Source organism: Protopterus annectens, chromosome 2.part1 (genome assembly GCF_019279795.1).
Source record: "Protopterus annectens isolate FY-2018-M chromosome 2.part1, PAN1.0, whole genome shotgun sequence".
Classification (NCBI taxonomy): Eukaryota; Metazoa; Chordata; order Ceratodontiformes; family Protopteridae; genus Protopterus; species Protopterus annectens.
The window spans coordinates 521,457,247-521,469,574 of NC_056729.1; positions in this window are offsets into that span (position 1 = coordinate 521,457,247).

The window sequence follows — 12,328 nt, forward strand, 5'->3', positions numbered from 1 at the left end:
CTGCATATCCTCCCAGTGGTCGAGTGGCATTTGAAAGACATGTGTAGAATGGGCGTGCCTTTGTTGAAGGTTGGGTGTCGAGCTGGCACCTCTGCAGCTGTAAAAAATCTACTGCCAATCATTAGCGGATCAGAGTTCCGATGTGGCGACCTCTAACCGGGAAAAGCCGAAAGAAGAACAACTCGTAGCTTTAAAATAACGTTCCTGAAGAGGAAAGTAATAGAACATCAGCAAAATTAAGAAAATAGAAGTATTTTTCCCCCAGAGGGAATTTATCTGCACAGAGAAAAAGAGCACCACTGACCTTCAATCCTCAAAAGCCTCAGAGGAGTATACTCTTTAGTGGTAGTAAAGCTCTGAAAGACTTTGCCCCCAAACTTGCCTTTTAGTCAGCTCATCTTAAACTGTCTGAGAGTTTGGTCACATGGAAGATGTCCTGAAGCTTTGGAAGCTGGCCAGCTGTTATATCCTTGGCGGGATATAACCCATATAGCTAAGGATACCGTAGCAGTGATCAATATGATGAACATCTTCATTTCCATTCTACATTCTACAATCTACATTGTTCCAGAATGTTCAAGACAAATGCCAAATGCTAGATAGTAGCTACTGAGTCCTCCGTTGCCTCCAGTAGAACAGCAGGAAGGCAGTTCAGTTGCAAACTTGAATAATTTTTTATAGTACTACAGTTTCTGAGGAGTGGTTGACTGTTCTGAATATTAAGAACAAAAATCCATTAGGGAAGTAGATGGAGGGCTTAGACATGTGACTGGTTAAAGGCAGCAACTGTGCGTTAATTTAAATTGTTGCAATAATACTGTGGGGTTGTGAACGTGGTCCCCCAGGCTTCCAAGATCTTACTGATGAAGGGTGGACTTCATTTAATTTTTACTGTTGGGGAGATTGTACCCCAGCTTACCAAATATTGCTGGGTCCAAAGTCCTAAAAGTCCATAAAATGTCTATGTTTGAAGCTCATCACATTCCTGACACCTTCTAACCTCATTTTTTGTTGCATATAAACCTTCACTAATTATATTCACTCAGAACCAGAAAAACACTATTTGCTGTTTAGCAACCAAAGACACTTTCAAGAGGTAAGCTCTTTGATCTGCAGAGTAAAAGGACTTGTTCAGAACAGTTTACAATTAACAGTCTTGATACTGAAAAAACTAAAATGAATCACATGACAAATGTGTATGGCAGCTGACAACATATAAAAAAGCAGTTGATTAAATGAACAAATATACATTTAAATGACATAAAATATGAAACCTATTAAAACTATTATTTTATTTAAACAGTATATCAGTATATCAGTACATCATCAAAATTTTGCTGCTCTCATTTTAACATGCTGTCAAAAGATATGCTTTCATTTAAATCCTGTGCTGCATCTATTAGAATAAATACATATTTTAACTGTAGGACCAGGAGAGTTATATATGCTGCAAAGTGTTATGCGTGTAATGCTTTTTACTTTAGTAAAACAGAAATGTCATTAAGGGAAAGAATATATGAATATCTTTACAACATTAGAAAGAACTATTTTAGAAATGTTCTAAATAGACATTCCAATTGTTGCATCAATTTAAAAAAGTTTATGTTTACAATACTTGACAAAGGGGCAAAAAATCCTAGAGGTGGATTATGGCTGGAAACTTTACAATATAGAGATATAACCTGGTAGTTAAATGAAATGCATGTGATTCATTTTAACTTTTAAGTGCAAAACTCTTTGAATAACATGTCCTTAGTTGCTGAACAACACTGTTTTTCTGGTTTTCAGTGGTTGGTTACGCAACAGTACTGCCTTCATCTTGGTTCTTAATTGTATTCACAACAGAAACTTAATAATAGAAAGCACTATTTCACATTTACCCCCACCCCAAAAAACAACTAAGGCAGTTAAAAAATAGCAAAATACAGTACATACCAGCTGTACACTGATACATTTTGCAGGTTAAACTTATTCTGAAGACTTAAGTTAGACTCTTATTTTGTTACCAGTGAAATTCTTGTAGATTTGTACAATTCTGAGGTAGACAAGTTGAATATAGGGTTTAATGGATCACCATCAGAAATCTATCCCATGTCATGTTAGTTTTGAAACAACTTGCACATATTTATTTATTTATTTGACGTTGCTTACCAGGAAAGTCTGACTGGGTAAAGCCCTTTTTCAGCGGAGGCCCAGGGAGAAAAGCTCCACATTACATGCATTTGATAAGCTATCAGTAAAAATATACATGACACTCAGGACTATATGATTTAACAGGTGCTACCATGTTACAGAACACTGTATAGAATTTACAACATATTAATCTTATTCACATGTCTAGACCATACTATATATAGCATGTATAACTCTCACATCAATAGAACGTTCAGCATTTGTACAGTTTATGTATATACTGTCACAGTAATATTAGTTACTGGTGGCAGATAAGGCATAAGCATATTTTATCCAAATCAGCTAGATTCCCTAGAGAACTGTAACAAGAGGATTAGTATATCAAAAGTTTGAGAATTTAATGATAACTGTTAGATTTAGCTGCATGATGTAGGGAATTAATAATGGGGAGAGACCAAGAATAAATGAAATTCGAAAATGGAAGCCACAAACACCACAGGTACCAAAGGAATAAAACTTTATTGAGCGCTTTCGTCTCAGTATAATAGATTTCATCAGAATGAATTAAAAAGCAAATGCACAAGTTTAAATACACACTAATGCCCTGTCATTGGTTGACAATAATTACCAAGCACACCCCCATGTCAAATGTATCCTAACCTTTCTTCTTCTTTCGGCTTACGGGTTAGGTTAAGGGTTGCCACAGTGAATCACCTGTCTGCTCATGATTGTCAGTGGAGTTTTATGGTGTCGAGTTGCCAGCCCGGCACCCAACCTTCCACAGGAGGCACACACATGCACACACTCACACCTAGGGCCAATTTTTCAGAGTGTCCAATCCACCTACAGCATGACTTCAGGATGTGGGAGGAAACCAGAGCGCCCAGAGGAAACCCATGCGACCACAGGGAGGACATGCAGACTCTGCACAGAAGGCCCCCCAGGCAAGGATCGAACCAGAGAACCCCTTGCTGTGAGGCGACAATGCTAACCGCTACACCACCAAGGCCGTCCATCAAATGTATCCTAACCAAATACTTAAAATGTTAGGGACTGAAAAAAAGGAAAATTAAAAATTATGAATAAAATTGAAAACACATCTCAAGTGAATAATCTGTGACTTAAATACAATATGCAGATTTAAGTTTTTACAAAGGATAAAGATAAATGTTGTCAATAATGGGGAGAGTATAAGGGCAGTAATACTATACTCTTAGGTATGATTTAAATAGTATAAGGACAGTACTACTATACTGCTAGGTATGATTTAAATAGTATAAGGGCAGTACCTCTATACTGCTAGGTATGATTTAAATAGTATAAGGACAGTACTACTATACTGCTAGGTATGATTTAAATAGTATAAGGACAGTACTACTATACTGCTAGGTATGATTTAAATAGTATAAGGGCAGTACCTCTATACTGCTAGGTATGATTTAAATAGTATAAGGACAGTACTACTATACTGCTAGGTATGATTTAAATAGTATAAGGACAGTACCTCTATACTGCTAGGTATTATTTAAATAGTATAAGGGCAGTGCCTCTGTACTGCTAGGTATGATTTAAATAGTATAAGGACAGTACTACTATACTGCTAGGTATGATTTAAATAGTATAAGGACAGTACTACTATACTGCTAGGTATGATTTAAATAGTATAAGGGCAGTACCTCTATACTGCTAGGTATGATTTAAATAGTATAAGGACAGTACTACTATACTGCTAGGTATGATTTAAATAGTATAAGGGCAGTACTACTATACTACTACATATGATTTAAATAGTATAAGATCAGTACTACTATACTGCTAGGTATGATTTATATAGTATAAGGGCAGTACCTCTATACTGCTAAGTATGATTTAAATAGTATAAGGGCAGTACTTCTGTACTGCTACGTATGATTTAAATAGTATAAGGGCAGTACTACTATACTGCTATGTACGATTTAAATAGTATAACGGCAGTACTACTATAAAGACATGCTGTGGGTGGATTGGACACTCTAAATTGGCCCTAGGTGTGAATGTGTGTGTGTGTGCCTTCTGTGGAAGGTTGGGCGCCAGGCTGGCAACTCAACACCATAAAACTCCACTACCAATCATGAGCGGACAGGTGATCCACTGTGGTGACCCCTAACTGGGAAAAGCCGAAAGAAGAAGAAGAAGAAATAGGGCAGTACTACTATACTGCTACGTATGATTTAAATAGTATAAGGGCAGTACTACTATAATGCTAGGTATGATTTAAATAGTATAAGGGCAGTACTACTATAATGCTAGGTATGATTTAAGTAGGATTGTAACTTATAAACAAGATAAGAGAAGAGTAAGAAAGTGCTTTTGGAATGGTGTTATTACACATCCAGGATCATTTTCTTGAGAAAAAGTCTTTAAATAGTCCTTAAATTGTAGATAAGATAAAATATGTTTGATATCTGCTGGGATGTACCAGTTTAATAACTTGCTGGTGGCAGGACATCCAGGATATGGATGATATTCTGGGCAATTTTACAATGAGAAAAGGCTAGTAGACTGAATAACTACAATCAGTTAATGGAGTGAAGTGCCCAACAGTGATGTGTTTGGATATCATGGTTGCTTAAAAACTTTAGCTGTTAGTGAAAACTGATGAGGCATACACAAGACAAAGGAGTAGGGAGTTCTGAGCTATAGTCTTCCAAGCATTTTCTGTTAGGAATGGTTTCACTTTATAAAGAACTCTTAGTTTATGGCTATTTTTTAACTGTACATTTGAAGTGCTAATCAAATGTTAATTTATGATCTATTATTGGTCTCATTAGGTTTGTATTTTATACTAACCCATTTCTAGTATCATTGACTGAATATGTAGTTAAGTTGGGGTTCCTATTAGATGACCGAAGTTGCATTCTATCGAATGCATTTTGGTCGAACTTAAAACAATGAAAAAGCAAAATAGCGAAGTGGCTTTTAAGCAAATTCTTTCCCAGGAAAAGAATTTGCTTGGCCACTTCCATTACTTTGCTGTTTATGGCACTGTAGTGCGATCTCAGAGTTGGTATATTTAAGTAAGGGATATGGGGGCACAAACCCCCACATCGGGGTGTGTGGGGGCGAAGTCCCCCACTTTATGTATTCTTTCAATTTTTATTTATTGATTTTATTTTTTGGAACAGCGATTTTCTGAGCTTTTGAGATTGTAAGCTTTCGCTTACGTGGGGTCAATTATTCATCGTTCGCTTTTTAAGCATTCAATAATATAATATAGACCCGTTAAATTGCTATTGTTTGATTGCTAGGTTGGAAATTGTTTTGTTTAGATTATCAAAAAAGAAAGTAAAGGTGAAACCGGTGGGCTACAAGCTAATAAACTTCAATGAAGTGCTTTTCTTTTGAAGCTATGTCCAAACTTCATCAGATGATAATAAAATATGTTACATAGTATTTAAAACTTAGTTAAAACATCAGCTGACACAAGACTACCAGTCAAGTTAAAAACAATGTTCTTCGGTACATGCCTTCCATGCTGATTTAAATAAATACAAGCAAAGAAAATCAAACAACCTTTATAAATAGCTTATATTGCACTGAAATCCTATAATGATAAGGATACATAGGGTGGTATAAACCTTAAACTAAAGCTCATAAAAAACGTGATATGCACTGTGATTTCAAACACACTAAAGGTCCAAAATACTCCTAGAATAATTGCTATTCAAGCTAGTGGGTGTACTGCAAATCCAGTTTGAACATGTATCCAAAGATTATTACTAAATAATTGAAATCTAGTGCCCAAATCATGGCATTGCTACCCACTGTTGTTGATCATACACAAATATAAATCTGAAACTCTTCAGTTTGAGTAGGCAAGTACTTGAACATGCATCATTAATACCAGGATAGTTGTAAGCATTTAACATGATTTGCCAGTATAACTCCATTTCTTTAAGTAATAGTGAGCTTGGCCCTCACCTCCTATCTTGGTACACCAGATCTATGTTTCTGAACTTAAAGGTATGGTCACTAGCCATCTGGGTATGCCTGGCTAGTGTATTCTCTGTTCTACATTTCTCGACAACATAGAGATGTTCATACAATTGGTCACGGAACCTATGTTTCATTTTCCCTATGTAGTATGCTGGACATTTTTGGCAGGAAGCCAAGTACACTACAAATTTAGAGTTGCAGTTATATTTAGTCATGGCCCTATATACTTTGTCATTCATTATATAATTTATAATTTTATATAATTTGTAGGGGGTGGGGGGTACAGCTGCATTTTTGTGTTAAATATTGTGTTTAAATTGAGAAGCTGCTCTTATGACTGCAGCACAATCTCCATTCAGGACTTCTGTGTACTGTCTGATCTCCACAGTACCTGTTTTGCTGTTACAAGTTTTGGCATTGTAAATGTTTGGTGATGTGAAGTTATGATCTTCTCAACTCGATTATGTGAATTTTGATGTTCTGGCATTTTGATATTATGAAATGAAGGTAATACATCTCTCTCTCTATATATATATATATATATATATATATGTGTGTGTGTGTGTGTGTGTGTGTGTGTGTGTGTGTGTGTGTGTGTGTGTGTGTATTACAGTACATCAAATACACCCAACACTGACCCTCAAAATGTTGACGCCATAACAATGAAAATGGCCACATTGACATGCAGCTATGCATGTCCCATGAAACAGGCTGGTGCTTGCAAACTTTAGCTGTAAAAAGACAAATAAAACATTGTTTTTGCAAAGGGGCAAGACCCCCCCCTCAGCCCCTGTTAATTATATATACTAATTGCGAGATCACACAAACATGGGATAAGGGCATATTCCCCAATCCTGTGAAGTGTTAGATGTTAGACACCTGTCCACCAACTGCTTAGTTGATCATAAACGGTCAACTAAATAGCTGTCAACCAAACACACATTTACTCATAAGGAGTAAATCATCTTGTATTACCATCTTGCTTGGAAGTAGCTAATAATAAGAATAAGCATTACAGCTTGTGGTCTCTCAAATAACTAAGCAGCAACCAAAAAAACCCCATAGACACAATAGTTATGTAATGTATGATTTTAGTAAATCTAGACATAAAATATATAATCGTCATATAAGATGAAGCAGTCTGCTCAATTCAGATATAAAAGACAGGATTTAATAACATGGGCTTGTGTATAATAACACTATTGTCTTAACTTGTCATAAATGACATACACTACATTGAACATCAAGGGGAAACATGACCATTTTCTTATATAAGTAAACATACATAACAAGTCATGTAATTGCTTTAACTTGAATTGTAGTTTTTGTAACCCATCTTGACCACATATAATACTTAAGCTGTTACCAAGGTAACTAATGTTTTATACATGCCATCAAACTGAAAAAGTTGTTCAAGAGAAACAATAGAATCCTGAACTTGAAATGTCACAGAATGTAACAATCATATTCTGAACAAATAGTATTAAATTGACAACAGACAGTTTAATAACATGGGCTTGTGTGTAATAACACTACTGTTTTAACTTGCCATAAAGGGCATACACTATATTGAACATCAAGGGGAAGCAAGATGATTTTCTCATATAAGTAAATGTGTATAACAAGTCATATAATTGCTTTAATTTGAATTGTGGTTTTGTAACCCATCTTGACCATACATAATACTTAAGCTGTTACCAAGGTAACTAATGTTTTATATATGACATCAAACTGACAAAGTTGTTCAAGGGAAACAATAGAAGCCTGAACTTGGAATGTCACAGAATGTAACAATCACATTCTGAACAAATAGTATTAAATTGACAATAATCACTCAGTTTAACCTTTGGTGAGTACACAAAATAGAATGTTGCCATTTAAATCTAAAAACTTTCAGTATATGCCATAAAATGGCAATTTATGAATATGGAAAGGGAACTTGTAATCATTAATCACAATAAGTGAATTTGTTGTTTTAACCTATAATTTCACTCATTTTATAATAAGAAATGACAGATATGAGAATCCTTATGTGTAGAAAATGGGGGAAGAGGGTTACACTGATAATTAAAATGCACTAACATTCATCAATGTCCACATAAAATAAACTTGATGCTTTAAGTAAGTTAGCAACAAATGAGGTGATTAGTTAAAAGCTGGCAAACAATGAAATATAATTTCTGATATATCCAGTAAAATACATTGTATTATAAACATTAGGTATAAATATTATTGCCATCTATTTATATTAAGTAATAAGTTTTGAATGACTTCATCAGTAAGGGTGAATATGTTAAATAACTGTGTGCTTTAATCTTTTACTGAGGTTTTATTTATGATACATCCTTCTTTACTATGATTGAATTGCTTGTCATCTATCTTTCATATAAATATTAATTGCTTATACAATAAGTAGACATTTATATTGTATTAGAATTCTGTCTAATCTACAATAGTACCATATCTGTTCAAAATAATATACATATTGCTTATTCCAATTACAAATATTCTCCATATGATAATTCAATTTATGGAGCTCAGATGTTCTGGATTGTCAAGGTATGAGTGAAAATGTGATGGATTTAGGTTTATCCATCAGATTAAGAATGATTTTCATTCCATGGCTAGTGCAGATCTTAGTTTTATTAACATTTATTCATTTAAATTTGTTATTTCACAAAAAGATTTTTAGTATGCCTGACCAAAACATTACTTTATTGGTAAACACTCAAAGTATATAACTGATAATTTCCTTTAAAAGCTCAAACATATACTTTATAGTTATCAGAGGAAAATGTTTAGTAGTCACAATAAAACAAAAAATACATAGCCTAAATAATCTAAGATGGATTTAACTTTATTATCTTTAAATACCAATGGCTTAAACAATCCTAGCAAGAGATCAAATCTATTGAAATATTTAAAATTGAACAAAGCACAAATTGTCTTCCTTCAAGAATCTCATTTAAAAAAAAAATGACAATTACAAATGGAATCCTAAGGAATATATTATATTGCCACAATCCATTTATAAGACAAAGACAAACAATGTAACAATTTAATGGAAAACAAATGTGAATAACCTAGAAATCATTTATAGTATAAAGATAAAGAAGGCATTATGGCATTAGTAATAGTTAAATATAAAAACAGGGTATGGACCCTAGCCAATCTATACTGTTTCACAGGCATTAGAACAGGAACTGTTAAAACTGTTAAAAACACTTGGATTTCATTTCCAATAATTATAAAGGCAACTTAATATTAGGAGGAGATTTTAACTGTATATTTGATATTTCTGAAACTACAAATAAAAGACTGTTGCGTAGATCTGCTGTATCATACGCTTTAAACAAGTGTGTAGAATCATTTCTTCTTGTAGGTACTTTCAAATTTAAAGAAGATAAATCTTTGTTGTTTTCCCATCAAGATCACAGATTTGGTACCCAAACTAGAACAGATAAAATATTTGCTGCCCATGACTTACACTCTAAAATCATTAATTTCTCAATCACTCCCTGCCCCTTTTCAGACCACAATTCAGTGATACTGAAACTTCAAAAAGGGTACAAACCACTAATCTTCAACACCAGAATTCCAGTATATATAACTAAAATCAAAGAGTTCAAACCCTGGTTATTATCTGAATTACAGTTCTTCTTAGATATTAATTATACCGCAATAAAATAATGATATGGGACTCATTAAAAGCTTAACTATATGGTAAAACCCTAACTTGGTATAAAAGAAAAATCAGAGAATGGGATTCTGAATTATTAGATCTACAATCCAAACTTTTGTCAGTAAAAGCTGAAAAAAATCAAAATCATTTGGAGATGAAAAAGAAAGTAGAAATATTAAACAATAAATACGATGAAATTCTAACACATAAAACTAGTTTAGCTTTACAAAAACTAAAAATTAATACCTTGGCCACTTTTCCCAAATATCTACATAATTTATCCACAAGAATCAAAATACAATCAAAAACTAATAACATTGAAAGTATTTTCCATGAAATGAAAGGGAAAAATGTCTTGGATATAGGTGACATTCTTGATGCCTACAGAAATCACTATATGGAACATTTCCAAAAAGAAAATATACATGTTGATTGGTTACATCTAGATGAAAAATGTTTTAATATAAAAAAAATACCAGAAAAATTAAAACTAGATCTGCAAGAACCCATATCCTACAAAGAAATTACAGATACAATAAAAAGAGGGTAAAAATAATAAAGCTAGGTATAGCTAGCATAATTATGGAAATACATAAACTTTTTCCTTCAAAGATACTATCTCTCTTCCATAAAACTCTATTAGAAATTCAGTCACAAGTTTTAATACTACCCTCTTGGAGATATTCCTTAATCACACCAATCCTAAAGGAAAACAAATCCCTAAACCTCTGCATCTCATATAGACCTATATCATTATTAAATAGTTCATATCATTATTAAATAATGACTATAATGACTATAAGATATTTATGACAATATTAACTAACAGAATGAAAATACCACTATCCAAAACAATAAATTATGATCAAACTGGATTTATATATCATAGACACACACATGACAATATTAAAAGGATAGTTTCTCTTATAGATTATGTTAATAAAGAAAACAAAGAAACACTCATAATTGCCTTAGATATAGAGAAACTCTGGGATTCATGAAGCTTGGCGCAAGGACGGTGATAGGCTTGCCTCGACCATGCAGCATAGAGATGGCGCAGTAATGCCATATGCATATTAATGAAGGTGCGCTTGCATAGGAAACGTGCACGAGTGCATGGGGTGTGTCAAAGCACCACACGGAGGCGTGGATATGTCGGCTGTTTACGTGCAACCTAAAATGCTGAATATTACAGCCTGCCTCCAATAGTAATCACACCTGTCAGTGTCCGTGGATACTGAAACATATGCAAAGCATGTAAACAGTTCTTGTGAACACAAAAATAAGAAGCAAACACAAATGCATGTAGCTGAATATTGAGTCCCCATCCCTCGAACAAATGACATTTAAAACCCCGTGCCTGCATTCTAATGCAGTGTTGATAATTATACCAAGTGGGAGCGAAACGCATCATGTTAGCGTGCCACCAATAGCTAAGTCTAGCCCAATGGTCAGGGTTACCACCTGTCCCACATTGTGAGGGACAGTCCCCATCTGGGAAGTTGTGTCCATATCAAAACCATTATAAATGTAAAATATTCTGCAACCGTATGACATAATTATGTACCACATCTCATGTAATAGTCACATACCATAGTTATTTTCTTATGTAACATACCTACATGTTACAAGAAATAGAATAAGCAAGTAAATGAAACAGAAGAAGCATCTAAACTGCTACAACAATAAGCTTACATTTAGGCATAAAACAAAAGTACTATCCATTGTACTGACTGTGGGGATGTGTTGGCCTGTAAAATCTGATGTGTGTCCTGAGTATATCCCATCCTGGCCATATGAAAAGGTGGCAACCCTACCAATGGTCAGAGCATTTGGCCAAAATCTGCCCATTTGCGGTCCAAGGCATTCTTGTCAGGATGAGTCAAAGATGAACGGGTATTACCCGGGTGTACCTACCATGTCATGAAAGATAAGTATTTGCGTGTACCTATGTGCATGATGTACAGCATGTAGAAGGTAAAAAATGCCAGGGTAGTCCTCACAACCATACAGGTACCAGAGATATGTAGTGTCATGCCATGGGCCATCAACCAGAGAAGGGATGGATGGAGTGTGTGGAATATGGGTGTGGGGGGACAGGTAATGTAATAATCAGCAAAGGGGAGACTGTGTTGGATGCACAATAGGTGAACTGGAGGTGTATGAGGGAGCAGTGGGTGAATCAGAAAGAAACACAAAGAACAAACATACACATCCGCAATACAACCTGACAGGCCATACTGTAGAACACAATCACACAAACATATGAATATTAAAATGTGCAATACACATGTACAGAAACGTCACCAGCACATACCCACATAATGGTCTGGATGGAACTGAGCCATCCAACTACAACACACCTGGATGCATAATTGAATACTCATCATCGCCTCTACAGAACACAACCCCCCCTCATTCTTGAACGTCCACCAAATCCAGCCATACTTGGGCTGCTAGCTTGGCACAGCTATATCTGCACATAGTGACCACTACTCATATCTAATAGGCAGTCTCACCCTAGGCAGTGTCAGGATT